Consider the following 19,879-nt stretch of genomic DNA (forward strand, 5'->3'; position numbering starts at 1 on the left):
GTTCCCCCATCAATATATGGATGTAGATGTTAGGGAGGGTTACAAAATAGTACATGGTGCCATTTAGATAATTCCTACTTAGAATAGGTATTTGGTCACATGGGTATAGTACATTTGGAAATATGCACACAACAAGAATATATTTTATAGAGGCTATATTTAAAAGCCCACAGTTACTCACCTTCCAAATTGCTGATGAAACAAAAAACTTGGCCAATAAAACAAAAAACTTGGCCGATGTTGGAATTTAATGTATTCTAATCGAACAAGATTTTTAGCTATCAATTCAAATGCAATATATCTTACCTAATAATAGACAAACATGTAAATTGACCATACCTCCTCTAGGCCCACAGCCAATCAGAGTGAGTATGCAAATTAGAAGGCGAAAGATGGCGGCTGCCCAGCTGCTCCAGACATGGAGTGGCCGGTAGGGGCAGGATGCCTGCTATGAGAGGGAGGGCGGGGTGCGAAGGGATCTACAGGAGCGGAGTGCTGCAGCAAGACAAGACGGTAGACTCCAGAGTCTGCAGCAAAGACGAAGAAGGCAGACTCTGGCTGGAGCGAAGGCCTGGGTCCCGGGTGCCAGAGGAAAACCGGTGCTGGAAGCCAAGGGAAGGAAGGCCTATTGCACGAATCTCTTCATGCAATGGGCCTCTAGTGATAAAATAATAAAACACATTAAGTATCATGACACATAAAGAAATCTATTATTTTATTTAAAAATAGTCGTGAATCAATCATTCTATCATGGATGGTCATCATAAATTCTTCAAGTACAAAATCTTTTCTAACATACTGCAGATTAAACACCCATAATTTTTATTTCTTTCTTATTCAGCAAGGTTGTATAAGTAAATCAGTCAGTATTCATTTACTCTTTTAGCTATTAAGTGATAGCAACATAACTCACTCAGGTCAGTCAAAAGCAAAACAAAACACAAAGCAAAACAGAAAAAAATCGAAGCCAAGCAACTGAAAAGTAGGGAGCTAGTCTGGACTGGTCTGGGCCTCACACTCCAGCACCAGAGTCAGGTCTCATTTCTGTATGACTTAGCTCTAGGTTCTCACATGTGGGCTTCTAGAAGCTCCAAGTTTTTAACTCCATGCCATTCTGTCTGCTTTCAATCTCAATGTAAGAACAGAGTCAGTTTTCCTAAAAGTTCCACAAAAGTCTAGAAGGAGTCTCTTTTCCTCTGATTAAGCTGGGGAACTTCTTTCAGCAAAACTAGCTAGGAGAATGTGCTGCTTGAGTGGCTGCTGGTGCCTCACATCTGCCCCTTCTCCAGGCCCTCTCCAGATCTGGGAGGAAAATTGGCTCCACCCTGAAGACATGGAATGAGCTTAGAGATGCTTAGAAGGTACAAATGGTAGCAGCTTCCATACAACTTCAGGATGTGTCCATGAGTGCCTCCCCGAAGAGGGGCTGTCCAAGTGGAGGCAGGATCAACATATGATGCTATGCTCCCAGATGCTCCTTTCTCATGCTACTCACTCTCAGCAGTCTTGGCAACCATGCTGTTTTTCTGCCACATGTGAGGGGACCATGCAGACTATTAAAGTTTTTAATGCAGCATGAGCCTATCTATCTATCTATATCTATATATATATAAAAGCCTAAGTGACCGAAAGACCGGTCAATTGGTCACTATAACACGCACTGACCACCAGGAGGCAGATGCTCAACTCAGGAGCTGCCCCTTGGTGGTCAGTGCGCTCCCACAGCTGAACTCCCGTGGTTCCTCCCCCTGGCTGGCTGAACCTCCCCCTGGCCGGCATGCCCCAATTGGCCCTGATCAGAACCTCCCGTGGACCCAATTGGCCCCAACCCCAATCACCAGCCAGGCCAAGGGACCCCACCTGTGCATGAATTTGTGCACTGGGCCTCTAGTTTATATATATTGACACAAACATGTAACATTTTATATTATCAAGCTTAAGAATGTTCAAATAAATACAAACTGAAGTTCTATTTTAAGGTGCATTTAAGATACTCTAACAATGACTTTTAAAAGCTACACATATTCATGACTAATATTTCCACTGGGTTAAAACACAACTGCTAACTTAGGTCTGCAGTCTGCCTCAACTATGAATTTCTTATAGTGTGGGTTAATTTGCTACAGAGGGTCATATGCTACACACACACACACACACACACACACACACACACGCACACACACCTCACTCCTCAGGCAGTTTGCTGGACAATATATATTCTATATGGTCATAAGAGAATAGAGGATGTCAGAAGAGATTGAAGAGACTGTGGGTACTTGCTGCCTCTTTGAAGTGGGGTCTAAGAGTCAGTAGCATTGAAACTTGCTGTGCTCTAAAGTTTTGACCCTATCCTATCTAATAAAAGAGTAATATGCAAATTAACATCACTCCGCTACACCCACAAGCCACGCCCACCAGCCAATCAGGAGCGAGTATGCAAATTAACCCAACCAAGATGGCTGCAGCCATGGAGAGAGCAGGAGGGAGGCTTGGGTTTCCCCGGCAAAGGAGGAAGCCAAGCTTTCCTCACACCCTGGCTGGCCCAGCCCTCCTCTTAAGGCTACAAAGTTTCAATTATAGAAGATAAATAAATCCCAACAGAAATGGAAGCAGCCACGGAGCTGGGGAAAGAATGAGGCTAGGGTTGCCCCCTGGCGATGGAGGAAGCCAAGCTTCTGCAGCCCTGGCTGGCCCAGGCCTCCACTTAAGGCTACAAAGTTTCGATTATAGAAGATAAATACCGTATTTTCCGGCGTATAAGACGACTGTGCATATAGAAGATTTTCCTGGGTTAAAAGTCATCTTATACGCCAGAAAATATGGTAAATCCCAACAGAAATGGCTGCAGCCCCATAGCAAGCAGAAGGCTTGGCTCCGCTCCAGGCTACAAAGTTTCAATTATAGAAGATAAATAAATCCCAGATACCTGGGCCTCCGCTTGGGTCGCCAGGGGGCATGGCCGGCCTGCAAACTACCAAAGGGCCCTCGCCCAGGCCGCCCCACACCCCAAGGGAACCCCCACCCTTCAGGGTAAACCAGCTGGCCCCCACCCATGCACCAAGCCTCTATCCTCCTATCTAATAAAAGAGTAATATGCAGATTGACCATCACTCCAACACACAAGACTGCTGCCCCCATGTGGTCAAAGATCCTGCCCCATGTGGACACAAGATGGCCACCACAAAATGGCCAGCAGGGGAGGGCAGTTGGGAGGGACCAGGCCTGCAAGGGAGGGCAGTTAGGGATGACCAGACTGGCAGAGGAGGGAAGTTGGGGGCAAACAGGCTGGCAGGGGAGCAGTTAGGCATCAATCAGGCTGGCAGGGGAGTGGTTAGGGGGTGATCAGGCTGGAAGGCAGAAGCAGTTAGGGGCAATCAGGAAGGCAGGCAGGCGAGCAGTTGGGAGCCAGCCGTCCTGGATTGTGAGAGGGATGTCTTACTGCCCGTTCAGGTCCAATCCTACTGGGATCGGGCCTGAACGGGCAGTTGGACATCCCTTGAGGGGTCCCAGATTGGAGAGGGTGCAGGCTGGGCTGAGGGACACCCCCCCCCCATGCATGAATTTCATACACCGGGCCTCTAGTTTCTAATAAACAGCCATTTGGATATGGGAATAATTTCCTTCAGCACAAGTAAAATGCCATGGTTTGAGCAATCTCCACCAAACTCAAATTATCTCTTACTCCCAGAGAAGAGGAAAAAATATCAATTTTCAATAAGCATCATTATGGCAGAGTGGAGGAGAAAGGTTGCTACTGAGATATTGGGAATAAATATCTAATGTAACTTAGGGTTTGCAGATTTACTTTGTGTTCCACCTGTTTATTAGGTGAGTTGGATTTTGAGTTTCCAGGAGGAGCAATGGCCTCTCCAATGTATATGCTGGGAATGGACCCTACATCAGCAGGGATCAGAAGACCAGAGCAGGGTCAATGGGCACAGAGGCATTGCATAGCGAAATTCTTCGGGGGTTTTACTCCAGAACCTCACAGGAATGCTGGGTTCTCTGCCCTCTGCTGCAGAGTCAGGAGAGATTACATTTCCATTCCCATTTATTTCCTCCTCTGGGAGCACATTTCCAGCTGTCCCGGCAGCTCGCTGGAACTCTGTGTGAGGGGCTTGTGGACAACAGAATCTGGGGGAACTGATACAAGCAAATTTTAGGCATGGCCATTGCCTCATTACCAGCAATCCTCTTCTCTGTCACTATTTGCATGGCTGGAAACCAATAAATCCATGATTATAGGAGAAGAAGCTAGATGGCTGAATTACAGTTGGAGGATACTGCATGACCTTCACCAAATCAGAACAAAAGCAAAACTGTGATGCTATGGAGATTTCTCATTTTATTGCTGTAGTCATACCTATCCCATCATGACCTAGGCAGCTATGGTTTGATACTGCAAATTTTATCACATAACTGTCATATTACTCTGTGGTATTCAGTGCAGTGAGGTATTTATACACTGTATTACTTCACTGTGGTGTCAGGTCTTAGTGCTTCACCAGGTTATCATATTATATTTTGGCATACACCACATGTAATAAGATATTACAGTAGGCATTACAGTGCAGTCTTCAATATCTTTGCTTTACTTCTCTGGTTCATGATTCTAAACACACTTAAAGAAGTATCTTTAACATTTATCACCAAAACGGTTGAAAGAAAGAAATCTAAACTACTGCTGGTGGGCTCAGCATAAACATTCATTCATTCATTCATTCATTCATTCAATAAACATTTATTGACTTTTGACCATACATGTATCAAGACCCCAGGTACAAGTAAGCAAAAAGGCACATTCTCTGCCCTAAAATAACCTATATAACTGGTAGGGGTGACAGCCACATGAAATTATCATTATAATGAGATAAAATGGCAGAGACAACTATGAGTAATTTAGGGGAATACAGAGAAGTAGCTTTATAGGAAGCAGGGGTGAGAGCAGGGAGAGTAGGAGAGAGTTTCATAGAGGGCACACTTCCTGATCTGAGAGTTTTCAAGGATGAGTAAGAGTTAACCAGGTGAATGAGGGGGTTTCTGGAAGAGGAGACATGAGTAGACACATCAAGCCGACCCAGCATGGAAAACATGTGCAGGGACCATAAGCTGTTTGATGTTGCTGAATCAAAAGTGCCCACAAAGAAGAAGAGGAATGGCTGGGAAGGTAACCAAGGGCCTGATCAGTGAGAGGTGGTTAGGAGCTTTACTATTTTTATCTCATGAGGAATATGAAGTCACCATAAAAAGGGCTTTATAGGTTATCCAGGAAGTGCATTTTTGACAGACTGCTCTGCCAGGGCTGAAGGTGAGAGTGAAGGCAGATACACTTAGAGGCAAAAAGACCCACATGAGGCTACCCATGTAGGGCCAGGGGGCTGGAGAGTGGGAAGGCTTGAAAATCCCAGGGGAGGGCAAATCCGTGGGAAATGCAGCTTGAAGAATGCGGGAACACCTGAGTGTCTCTCAGGGTTCCTGATGTGGAACATTAATTGTTTTCTCTTTATAAAAGGAATTCTAACTTGTTAAGAGTCTGGAAAATAATAAAGAAAAAAAAAAGGATATTAACATAATTGATTACATTATCAGCATTGCCATTATGAATATTTGGTGGTAGTATGTGCTTCAAACACACATGAGCTTCGGGAGCACTCCTGGGTTGTTTTGCAATAAGCTGTATCATATTCCTAAACCTAAACCAAACCTTGCTTCCTGCTACTAACACCGAGTGTTCTTAGCACATCGCCCTTAATAACTTCCCAGCAAATTGGTGGGTAATAACCTGAACACTTTTAGGAGGACCTGCTCTTTGCCAAATGATCTTTAATAAGCCAGGTAGAGGAATATTCTACAAAGTACTTTATGGAGCTACCAGACTCAGACTCCCCGGCTGTGTAACTCTTCCATCCTGAGAATTATTGCTGACTGTTCATTACTCCTTTTATTATATCTAAGACACAAGAAATTGTTTGAAGTGACTTATTGTTCATAATTAGAAGCTATGATTAAAACTGCACTAACATTACTCTGGGGCGCTCTGTTCAACGTGGAATTATTTCAATAAAAGTGTCAGTGGGTGGTTATGTTGGCCTCCTCCCTGGAAAATACTCCATTTACAGAACTTCTCAGATTTAATAGGGAGATTCCCTCAAGACCCAGCTCTGTTAATTAAATGAAATGAAACCATCTTATACTACAACCATTGGCATTTATTCACAGAACATTCAAAGGAGACAAGAGTGAGAAGAACCCGCAGTCAGTTGCATTTGGGAATCCACAATTAAAAGGATTATTTTTATATTATGTAATTTCTTTAATATAAATATTGGGAATTTTTCTAAATTTTTACTTAGCATATATAAAAATGAGCTTATGATCTTAAAAATGAAGCTGTTGTATATGTTATAAAACTTTTAATTTAAAAAATGTTATTTTTATTGTAAGTTACAGATGTTCCCCCCTTTTTTCTCCATTGACCCCCTACACTCCCCACTAGCCCCTCTCAGGCCTTTACCACACTATTGTCTGTGTCCATGGGCTATGCATATACTCATGTAGTTCCCCAATAATCTCTTCCCATCCACCACCCACCCCCACCTTCCCTCTGAGATTTCACAGTCTGTTCCATGCTTCAATGTCTCCGGATCCATTTTGTTCATCAGCTTACTTTGTTCATTAGATTCCATAGAGGAGTGAGATCACGTGATACTTATCTTTCTCTGACTGGCTTATTCTACTTAGCACAATACTCTCCAGGTCCCTGTTCGCTGTCTTAAAGGGTAAGAGATCCTTCTTTTTTAAATGCTATAATCCTTATAGTGTTTCAATGATTTCTCAAAAGAGTATAAGAAAAATGTCATCTCCCAAACTAATACCATCTTACATCCTTCTAATGGTTCACATGAAAGAATGAAAGGAAATGAAGAGAGACTGCAAGGTAAGAGAAGGTTCTGGCTATTTGGACTAGTATTGTGTTTGATCTGATTGTTTAATACTGTAATTGATATTTTTATTTTTCAGGATCAAGAAAAACAATATTTAAAAGGGAAATTATGGGGCACTTCCCTTTTGTGCACAGATAAGTCATCGTTCTTTCCTTATCACCACTGTCTTCAGTCAGTGGCATGACACTGGTGGTGGGATCAATGGAGTGACTCTCCCAGGGGCTGGAGCATTGCTCTCATGGGGATAGTGGAGGGAGTGAGATGGAAAGTGAAGTGATTGTTTCAGAAGGAGAATGATTGAAATTGCTCTTGAAAACCTTACTTAGCCTTCTGTCTGAGAAAGCATCCCTCCCAATAATTGGGCAGTTTATTACTCCATTTGTACAAAAAATAGGGGATCTGTGTCTCCTCAAATATGCAAATGCATGAAAACTTATTTGTACAAAAAAAAAACAAGAAAAAATTTACCAAGATTGTTTGTAACCTGAAGAATTCACCACCAAGAGAAAATATTTATAGGGATGGCTTATGTTTCCTTAACTTCCCTCCTACAACTCTGCAGACTCTGCAAATATTTCTTCACTGCAGTTTCATCTCTGGCTAGAGACTCGCCACAGGCAGCAAACCCCTTGTACAGACCAAGGCACTGAGCAGGCTCCAGGGCACTCACCAGCCTCTCTCCTATGCCTTTCCGCTCCAGCCATCTGAGAGCAGGTCCCAAATGGACAGAATTAACTTGGTGTGCTCATTGTTTGAAGCTCAGGAATTTACCAGAGTCACTGGCATAGTTATTTTAAAGGATTAGAGATGAAAACAGGATGGTCCAAGACCCTTAGGTCTAACAAAAAAAAAGTGGAGGTTTTCTCCACTTTTCAGGATTAATGACATCAATTTAAATGCTGGTACCCATGGTGACCAATTCTGAGAATAAGTTCTAAGAGACTTAATAGCATAATTCTATAAGAGATACATTAAAGTTCTGAAATCCAGATATCCAAATGGGTTTTTACAAACCTTCCTTGATGAAGTAATTATATGCAGGCCAGGATTTCTGTGGTTATTAGATACAGAAAAGAACTCTGCTCTTCTAATTTTTTTTCTGACTTCAGTTTTTAAAATACTGGTACATGTTTTCTGATACTTATGGTGGGTAAAATGGTCAGCCATTGTTATTTGGTTACTAGTGGCCTGGTGCACAAAATTCATGCATATTAAAAGGGAATTAATTAGAGGAAATGTTTTAATATTGATATTTGCCTGTTCTCTATAATAGAAGTGCCAGAGATTAAAGAAAATTAGTAAAATGTATATGAAAATCTTCCTCCTGTCAGAGTCTGGGGCACACCTCGGGACCCAGATTCAAGTCCCCGCCCACCCATGTGCTCCTCAAAATTGCGAGAGACCCAAACCTGGCCAGTCCCACCCTCATGGGTTGAGATCCAGACCCAGCCAGCCCCACCCCTGTCAAGCCCCACCGGGTGGGGGATGCAGCCTCATATCCCCCGTCCCGGCCTGTTACCACACAGCCTCAGGTCCCTGCTGATAGCTCATTACAAGAACTCCGCCTCTGCTGTGGGGGCAGCCACCTTGTGTTATAGGAACCCACCTCCGCTGTGGGCGCAGCCACCTTGTGACAGCATGAGGGTTAATTTGCATATTACCTCTTTATTATATAGGATTCTATTCTATAACCCAAAGTGAAAACCCTTTTTATACCAAACTGAAATATCTTATCTTATCTGATTTACTTCCCTAATGTCCTCATTGAGTAGACAAGCTTGGATAATTCCTTTAACATGCCAACTTTTAGGGCTATTTAATTGTACTTTTGAGAAAATTTTCTAAGGTCAGCAGAATAATACCAAGAGCCTCTCCATCTATTCTGGAATGTATTGAAAAAAAAGAAGTAAAGTTCTTTGAACATATTTTTAAGTTCAAATAATTTTAAAATATACTTCAAATTTCTAAGTAGTGAACAAAATATTGTTAATTATAAGTTTCATAGCCAGTAACATTGGCATGTTATTAATATCTGTAATGTATAATTATTAAAAATAGTATATGTTTTTGATGCATCTTAAATGCTGTAAAATGAAAACTGCCTGAAAATATTTCAAATAAGCTCTGGTAATACTGTTTTGGGAGATATCATTGTGTTTCTATTTCCTCTGTAACAAAATAGTCCATTACATCACTGTTATTGAACTCTTAGATAAAACCTCTTTTGTAAATAGGACATTCAAGCAACACTATCAAGGCAGGAAAAATAATATATATATTAAGGTCTCATTTTTAGGTATTAGTACCTTTAAAACGTGTCCATTTCTCTTTGTATTTTAATGCATTTTCCCCTATAACTATCCATTGCTTTTAGAGACAAAAAACAATAGCAGGCTTTTTTCTTTGTCAATTTAGCAACTGTGTTTTTCCCCATAATCACATACAAAAATGGTAGTCCCATGATATAAGAGCTAAGAGTTCAAAAGTTCTCTTTACTTTAAATTATTACTTTTGAGTTTTTGATGTGATTAGGTTGATGCATGTCTTTACCACAATGAACATCCTTTGAACTGTGTGTAGGTCGGGTGTAATTTGTAGGAATAAAATGGTGATTTCATAAGTAAGTAGATATTGAATACAAAATACAAGATCATTTTGAGATCAAATACAATGATCTCAAATTTGATCATTTTAAAGAATAACATTTATGGTTTGCTTTTTTAAAAATCTTTGCCAATATAATACAATCTAATGCAAGAAAGTTGAAAAACACAGAGAGACACAATATATACATATATATAAATGACAAAAATAATATGTAATTTCACCATCCAAAGATAATCTCCCATAATATTACAGTATATATCTTTGTAGGGTATATAAATATATATACATATGTGTGTGTATGTGTGTGTATGTATGTATACACACACATACACACACATACACACACATATGTATATATATACACATATATGTATACACACACACACATATATATATATATAAACATGTGGAGTCATATAGATAGATGTATATATTATACATATATATATACTAGTATATATATATTTGGTGTCATTCTCTACATATCACTTTATAGCTGCTTCTCCCTCCCTTTGCAGTTTATTGGGCATATTTTCACATTTCAACAGGTCTGCTCTCTCAAGCTCCATTCTGCCACCATTTGTTTGAATTTGTTTACCTTCTATAATTGAAACTTTGTAGCTTGAGTGGAGGCTTAGGCCTGCTACGGCTATGGAAAGCTTGGCTTGCTCTGTTACCTGGGAAACCTTGCTCTCTGTGGCTGTAGCCATCTTGGATGGGGTTAATTTGCATACTCGCCCTGATTGGCTGGTGGGCGTGGCTTATGTAGAGGAGTGATGGTTAATTTGCATATTACCATTTTATTAGAGAGGATTGGTATAGAGAATCAGAAAATAATATAACTGAAATTTTAAAACACTACCTTAGTAAAAACATTTAATGAGTTATACTTTAACGTTATCCCTGCAATTTTAAGTTTGGTATCAAAAGGCTTTCAGCTAACTGTCCCAGTCTGCCATGAAGAACTAAACACCATGGGGCCAATCTATACTAATAAAAGGATAATGTGCTAATTATACCGGGTGACTGGACATCTTCCGGACGTCCAACTTCCTTCTGGACAGTTAGGGGGCGGCCAGGCCAGCAGGGGGGCAGTTGGGAGGTGACAAGGCCAGCTGGCAGGGGGGCAGTTGGGGGTAACCAGGCCAGCAGGGGGGAAGTTGAGGGGTGACCAGGCTGGCAGGGGAGAATTTGGGGGGCAACCAGGCTGACACGAGGGCAGTTAGGGGTGACCAGGCCATCAGGAGGGCAGTTTGGGGATTATTAGGCTGGCAGGGGGGCAATTAGGCTGGCAGGGGGCATTTAGGGGGCAATCAGGCAGGCAGACAGGTGAGCAGTTAGGAGCCAGCAGTCCCAGATTGCAAGAGGGATGTCCAACTGATGGTTTAGGCCTGATCCCAGCAGTCGGACATCTCCCAAGGGGTCCCTGATTGGAGAGGGTGCAGGCTGGGCTGAGGGACCCTCGCCATGCACGAATTTCATGCACCGGGCCTCTAGTATACATATAGAGGCCATCTTTAGCTTGTTTATTTAAAAGCTCTACAATTTTGTTCTTCCTCTTTTTTCTTTCCTCTTCTTCTTTAAAAGATAGAAAGTTACATAGCAGTTAGTATAATAATAGATAATTAATACCCATAGATGTAATACATATAATAGTAATGCACCAAACAAAGGGAAGAACACACACACACACACACACACACACACACACACACACACACATCTTCCTGGAATGAACTCACTATAAATCTGTAGTCGATTTTGATAAGTAAGCCCTACATCAATCACTAAAAAAATAACTCAAAAATATAGTAAAAAATTAATTAAGCAATTAAATTATTGCCCTAAAAGTATTCACTTATTATAAAGAAAACAGTAAGTAAGAAATAGAGGAACAAAAAAATCCTTGTTATGTAGAAAACAAAAGGTAAAATGGCAAATGTAAAGCCAGTAATATCAATAACAGCATTAAATATGGATGGATGAAACAATCAGATCAAAAGGCAGGGATTATAATATTATGCTAGATTAAAAAAATAAAGTCCAGCTATATGGTGTCTATAGACGACATGCTTTAATTTATAGATACAAGTAGGTTGAAAGTAAAAGAGATAGAAAAAGTTATACCATGCAAACAGCAACAAGAAATCAGGTATATTAGACAAAATAAATATTAAAACAAACAAAAAAAGTTACTAGAGATAAAGAAGGACATTTTATAATGATAAAGAGTCAAATCTAACAAGAAGATATGACCATGGTAAACATATGTGCATATTACAGCAGAGCCACCAAAATATATGAAGCAAAAACTGACAATATTAAAGTAAGAATGGCAATTTAACAGTAATAGTTGTAAACATTATCTCACTTCCAAAGGTGGATAGAAAAAATTTGCCAGAGATCACCAAGGAAATAGAAGAACACTATAAGTAAATGCATCTATCAAATATGTATGGAACATTCCACTCAAATATAGGAAAATATATTTTTCAAAAGGGCACATGGAATATTCTCCAAGGAAGATTACCTTAAGCCATAAAATAAGCTAAACACATTTATAAGCTGGAAGTCATTAAAAGTATTTTCTCCAAGCACAACTTAATGATATTAGAAATCAGTAACAGAAAGGTATTTGGGAAATTCATAATGATGTGGAAATTTAAACAACACACAGTTAACCAATGGATAAAAAAAGAAATCCAAAATAAATTAGAAAATACTTTAATATAAATGAAAATGAAGACACAACATACCAAAATGTAGGGAGTGCTGTTTAAAGTGGTTCTTAGAGGAAAATTTATAGCTGGAAACCTCTGTATTTTTAAAAAAGAAGAAAGAGCTTAACTAGAAAACAAATATTCTACCTTATGACACTAGAAAAAGAAGAGAAATTATACCTAAAGCAAATAATAAAAAAGGAAATAAGAAATGAGTGAAATACAGAATATTTAAAAAACTAAATTAATAAAATGAAGAGTAAGCTGATGCTTTGAAAAAAAATATTTGACAAAGCTTTTAGTTAGATTGACTAGAAAAAAAGAGAGAGAAGATTCAAATACTAAAATCAAGGATGAAAGAGGAACATCGTTACCAACCCTACAGAAATAAAAGATTTGAAGGAAAAATTATGATCAACAGAACGTCAACAAATTAAATTTAACTAGATAAAGTGGACAAATTAGAAAGACATAAACTATCAAAAAGACTCAAGAAAGATTAGAAAATGTGAATAGACCTATAGAAAGAGATTGAAATAATCATTCTCTACTATTCTGTTTTCCAAAACTCATTCACTCTCTGCTATGCCTCTTGTTTACTTCAGTGTTTTTTAAAAATCTACTCTCTTATTTTAATAAATGTAGGTTTCAATAAAATTTTATATCACTACCAATAATAGAAAGCCAGCATCACTTGACATATAAATACAGCAAATGTAAAAATAAGTGAAACAGAAGTAAAGAAGTGTGACTAAATTCCCTCAAGTGCTCCTGCCTCCTGGAGACAGAGCCTACATTCTTATTACAACACAGGTGCAGAAGCCATACTAGCCATGTTCCCTCAACAATCCATTTCAATCATCTCTGGGGCCTGAGTGTAAGAGTCTGTGAAGATAACATGGTTGCTCTTTTTTAAGCACATGACTTGAAGAAAGAATATCAGATCAAAGGGGCTTTTCTTGGGATAGTTAGGCATGATGAGAAGGTAAATCTGATGATGCCCATTGGAAAAACTAAACACTGCAGATAAAATGGTAAGCCATGGTAATTCCTCTCTTGGCTTCTGTTCAGCTTCCTCATGGTGCCCGGGCTTCCATAAAGTCTGAACTCAGACTTGGGTGGGTCTCTGCTGCTGTTTGATTTGACATATTTAGAGACAGAGGCTGCTGTTACTGGGGCAGCAGAGAATAGACTTGGCCGGTCATGGCTGAGTCAAGTGCTGAAGATCTCATCTGTCTCCTAGTGATGCAATTAGATAAGAATAATGAAGGGGGTGGGGGGGGAAAGTTCATAGGGGTAAAGCGATTGTACTTTGTACATTCTCCTCATAAACTGACATTTATTGATATTGCAGAGTAGTAGGTTAATGAGGAAATTCTTTAAAAGAATAATAGGCCAATATGATGAAAACCAGGAGTCAAAACTGAGACTAGTTTCTATCAGGCTGATGGAGACAGTCCCTCTGAGGTAGCCTTATTTTACACTCAGCTAATGGATTCTGGAGCACTCATTGGTATCTATGCAAGGTGAAAAGGTTTCAGGTATATTCCCAACAGTTCTACATGGTAAAAGCAGAGTTCCCTTTATTAGGGGTTGATTGATATCTCCCCAAAAGACAGTTTGAAGTTTTAATCTCTAATATCTATGAATATAATCTGATTTGTAAATAAGATCATTCTAGATATAAGTAAGGTGAGTTCATTAGAGTGGATTCCAAACCAATATTACTGATGTCCTCATAAGAAGAGGGAAATTTAAACACACAGAGAAAAATAACACATGAAGACACAGACATGCAGGGAAGACAGTTATCTGAAGATGGCAGTAGGGATTGAAGTGATGCTGACACAAACCAAGGAATGCCTGGGCTACCAGAGCTGGGACAGGCAAGGAAGGTTCCTCCCCTGGAGCCTTCAGAAGAAAACTGCCTCTTGCAACACTTTTCATTGGATTTCTTGTTTCCAGAGCTGAGAGAATAATTTTTTATTATAATTTTTTTGTTGTTGTTTTAGGTCATCCAGTTTGTCGTACTTTGTTATGGCAACAACAGGAAACTAATATAGACTCCCATGTCCAATTTCTCATTGTCTTCTACTTGCTTGGGGGCCTGATGACTTCTAGGAGAGTGTTTTCTTGGAGAAGTTGAAATAGGGTTTTTAAAAAATGTATTTATAGGTCATTATTTGATTTTGTATGATTGATTCTTCTTTGCAATTTGTTTTTATTTTCATAATAGCTATAATTAACATGAGCTACTTATAATCAGAAAAGAATTATATTTTGAAGACGAGGTATGCTTCATATAAATAAGATTAAAAATCTTAACAAAAGGAGTTTAAAAAATTAATGGCCAGTCTGAATGAAAAAAAAGTATAAAAAAGACCCCCAAATGTTAGCACATAGAAGTGATAATATGATAGATCTTCTTAAATAAAAGAAAGTGCTTTCTTAATATGTTATTAATATGAATAATAATGAAAATAAGGATGTTGTTTTATAATTTTCAAAGAGTATGCATATATATTACATATTGCATTACATACTATACTTTATATTTCATAGATAATGATATAACTCATGTTGTTATCATAGATATGATATTTGTCATACTACTGAAAATTTTGTCAACTACTAATTGAACCATTCAACTTGGTCCTTGCCCAATAAACTCTACATTTTAAAAATTCTCCTAAATCATTAAAAATTCTGCATTTCTGGAATGAAATAAGTTATGTACTTTGGAGAAAATACTAGAATTTACCATTTAAATAAATTGGAGATTAGAAAGCCTAATTTTATATTTTCCTGGAAAACACACACATTAGGTGAAACACTGTAGTGTTCTGAAGGAAAGTCTCTGGAGGTGGAAGTCTAGTCTGAAAAGTTCAAGTCTAAATCCTGACTCCGTCATGTCCTGGTGGGTGACCTTAAATCCAGCTGCACCTCAGATGTCTCATCTGTAAAGTGAGAATAATACTCCTTTCACAATGCATGAGGATTAACCATAAAAATTATTGAACTTAAACTGTCTTGATTCCAGAGATGAGAAAATAATTTTTTATTATAATATTTTGTTGTTGTTTTAGGTCATCCAGTTTGTGGTACTTTGTTATGGCAATAACAGGAAGCTAATATAGACTTCCATGTCCAATTTCTCATTGTCTTCTACTTGCTTGGGGGCCTTGTCATAGGAGAGAAAAGTTATTGAAACATGATAGATTTTTAAATTATTATAACAATTTCTGAAAACAAAATTTCCTTTCCTGATTCTCTAGCCTTTGTTTTGCATTATCCCAGTGTCTTTTACACCTTCATTTTGAATAAAAATAGGACAGCTTGATCTTGCATTTTTGAGATTTTTTTTTTTTTGCCACTTCTTTGTGTAGATTATCTCACCAAGACTCTGAAGAGGTAGTAAGCATAGACTTCAAATTTCTTCCCTTAGATTGGTCAGATGTTTTAAATTCATCTTTTATTTATGCCATTTTTCCCTATCTAAGAAACCACGTTATTCTCTACACACCTATATGTCACTTGATCCTGAGGCTGATCTTTCACCAATTGGATGTATGTTGACAGTATTGCTTTCTCTGTTGGGTACCAGAGGCAATAAGTCACATTTTATTTTGTCTCTCGCTGTCTACTGCTTGGACACCAAGATGGACAAACCACAGGTTTCTGCACATTAGAAAACTCTTAACAAGGATTCCCACCAGCTCCAGGGAAAAGAGACCTTTTATTGACTCCTGAATTTTTCAAAACAATAGGCAAGATTGGATAGGTTTCAGAAAATGTTTAAAGAGGAGTATTAAAACCCTAACCTTTAATGAATAGACGGTGAAAATTATCTTCATTGTTTTCTCTGGTATTAATGATTTTGGAATAAATCCTATTTTATAGACAATACTAGAGGCCCAGCACACGAAATTAGTGCTTGGGTACGGTCCTTAGGCCTGGCCTGCGATCAGGGCCATCTTCCCTGGCTGCCTGCAGCCGGCCCCAACCCTGGTCACCACCCAACCCTGGTTCCTTATGATTGTCCTTGTGAAGGAGTATAGTTCAGAACGAAGTAGAGAAAATTCTCAAATAGGTGAATCTTGAAGCTTGAAATCTATGCACCGTTAATAATTTCACATCCCATAGAATTGTTCTTTTACCAATATACAGGTGAATGTTTGAGTACGTTTTAATTGAGAAAGGTTGCTCAAAGAGCCCAGTGCTATCAGGGAGTTTTCTGGAGGAGACAGGAAGGCAGGTTTATCTACAGAGGATAAACAGTCACCTGGCAATAACTTGGTGAGGAAATGAGGCTACAATAACTTACTGCAGAGACGGAGGTGTCCTGGTTGATATGATAAAATGGCAACACAGATGTCACAATGCACCAGCACTTCCCTGGAGCACAGAGTAACCACAGATTAGTCATCAGTGTGCCATATGTCTTGTAGAACCTCTGTGTAATTAATGGACATGGCAGATTTAGGTAACAATGGTATAGAGTGTGAATTTCAAGGCAGAAATGGGTGCACCCCATACACAATCTCATTCATTCTCTGTGCCTAATTTCTCATGTTTCAAAAAGAACAATATACTTGCATGTGCACAGGAAATAGACCTGTAGAATCTTGATAAAGTCAGGGGATTGACTCCACTAATGAGAGCTTTGTGTTCCTTTCCCCTTTGGCCCTGGAGAAGTGATATCTGTGTGCCTCCACATTACGGATTATGGAGAACATGAATTCCTACTGCTACCTGCTGAACCAGCAGGCCTTCAGGACGTTCCCAAAAGCATACTAGTATACCATGGAAGTTGTTTTTCTCCTACAATTAGTTGAGGTGTTTTACACTAGTCAAAAGAGTATTTTTCTTCTTTTAAAAAATATTTATTGTTGAGAGTATTACAGATGTTCTCTTTTTCCCCCATTACCCACTTCCACCCGATTTCTGCCCTACCCCTCCTCACTCCCAAATTTCTGTGTTAGCAAAGGAGGCTGGGTGTGTGCTAATCCTGGAATTTATGTAGGCTCAGGTGGTCAGATTGGCAAAAAAAAAAAAAAAAATTAAACACTGAGGAAGTGATGCCAGTTAGAATGGGCTTTGTCAGCACTGTTTATTGTGGAAAGGGAGAGTACATGATTGATGTGCAGCTACTAGGGAGACTGCAGCTAATAAAATAGAAAGGGAATCAGAATCTGAAGGTTGGGGTTACTGACAGTGTTGACATTCAGGTCCAGATACACAGGTTGTCTTCTAGAAAATCCCATCATTATTAAAGTTAGCCCCTGCACAAACTACATGTGGAGTTGTTGCTGGCTTTTGGTGTCCTAGAACATAAGACACTATACACCCTGCAAAATAAACCCTCTCATTCAAAATGCACCCAGAGCACCTCCATTTCGCTGAACACCAGAGACTCTTTAGTAGTCAATCTGATTTAACATAGACTATTGGATGTAGACTAGGGAAAAATGTCATTATTTGTCCAATTATGGAAATTGGTTTTGTGATTTCATCATTATCATTGATTATAAGCAATAATTTAGAAAAAAAAGTCTCAAATGCCAAAGAAAACATCTATTATTCTATTCCAGTTGGATGTTGCTTCAGACCTGTATCATTACATCTGTCTCCATTCTTACTTTTTTCAGTCCTTCTGGCATATTTTCTAATATTCTTTGAATTACATGATTTTTATAGCATCATCTAGCTCAAAGACCTTGATGGCTTCTTATATTGGAGCCAAATTTCCCTGCCTGGCTTTCAGAGCATTTAGGAAAGTCAGTCCTCTCAGCCAGCCTCATATTAATACCTTCCCAAAGAAGAATTAGCCACTCAGCCAGGACAGACTCCTCACTAGCTCTTAAAAATCCTTTTCTTCTTGTGTCTTACCTTGATGATGCTTCTTTCTCTATTATATGACATGTCCTTTCTTTCTCTCTGCTGTTCAAATTATACCAATCTTTGAAGAAGTAATTTCTTCCTCTTCTTTAAGATAGTACATGATATGCTAAAGAGCCTGAACTTCAAAAGCAGACAATCTAAAAAATCTGTCTTACCTCCTACTAAAAATTACTTAATCCTTTTTTTTGCTCAGTTTCCTCATCTATAAAGTAGTGGGTAATAAGCCTATCTCATACTATTATTAAAGTTATTAAATAAGATATATATTAATGGTTTAGTGTAGTGCCTGGTGTATGGTAAGTTCCAAAACAAGGAATGAGGTTGGTGAGAGTCCATCCAGAATAATTAATTGCTTCATAAAGTTCTCAAATGTTCTATATATTTTTATAGTTTGTTTGAATTTGAATGCAGAAAACATTCACATGTTATAATTAATTGATAAATATCTTACATTACTTTCCACCAATAGAATTTTCTCTTCATGTCATATTTTTCTTTATTATATATTTACAAGAGAAATAAGATCAATTTGTCTTGTAGCATTTTCCACAGACTGGATTTTGTTGTTTTCATCACATGCTTCTTAGTCCTCTATATTTCCTTTACAGAGATCATTACATCTACATGAAGTCTATCAGTCAGATTCAATTTTTATGGCAAGAGTGTTTCGATGGTGGTACTATGGACCTCTCAGAGGAGGGTTACAGCATCTGACTATCTCTCTTCATGATGTTAGCTGCTATTGATGTTCATTGACTGAATTCACTAATTATTGGATTGTGAAGTGGTCATATTCTAATTCTGCCATAGTTTCTTCATTTATTGGCTGGACTATTTCTATAAATAAAAATTTCTCTTCATCCACTATTTGGTTAGCCAGTGGTATCATTCAATTAATGGGGAGAGGGGAAATAAATGTTTGTTTCTTCTTCTTTAATTACTTGTTTTCAAAATAAGCTGGTCACCTGAATCCTCCAACAGTCACTAATTCCTACTAAAGAAAGACTGGTTAAAAGTTTCCATTGTGATTTGTGAAGAGTGGTAAAGTAATATTGCTCAAAACATTTTATGCATCTGCCTCAGCACAGAGAGTAGCAATCCTTTCTAAATGACATGATATGTTATAGGCATATTTTAGAAAACGTCGTCTGCTCTACTGGATGATTTTTTTCCAGAACATTACTGTTTACAGAAAGATGAATAGCACAGAACTTTATCCGAAATGGCCTTGGAAATTACCTCATCCATATGCCTCACTCATTATAAACTTAGGGAAATGAGGCCAGTTGAAAGAAAGCCACCTGCCCAAAATGACCCCAATAATTGGTAGAAGACCTGCTTCCAGAATTGGTATTTTCTATTCCAGGAATCTTTCCCACACTCTGACTGAAAGGATGACTCTGTCAGGAATTCTAGTCAAACTCATTAGTAAGTAAGAGGAAACAAATCTAACTCTCACAGACCGTCTTCAAATTAAAATAAGGCATTATTCAAAAGCTCATTTCAAGTCAAACATTTCTGACTCAAAGAATTTTCTCAAAGTAACTCAAATTGCACTGCTGGTTAAAACCTAGGCTGGACTGATAAACTGTACTTTGTTGTAATTCAATACAAACACAGAGCTCTACAAGTGAGGCACCATTAACAATTGCTCCCTTATAGAAATGATGAGTATAAGAAGACTTTCATTTAAAACATCCTACCATG

This window comes from Eptesicus fuscus, chromosome 4, assembly GCF_027574615.1.
Source record: "Eptesicus fuscus isolate TK198812 chromosome 4, DD_ASM_mEF_20220401, whole genome shotgun sequence".
Lineage (NCBI taxonomy): Eukaryota > Metazoa > Chordata > Mammalia > Chiroptera > Vespertilionidae > Eptesicus > Eptesicus fuscus.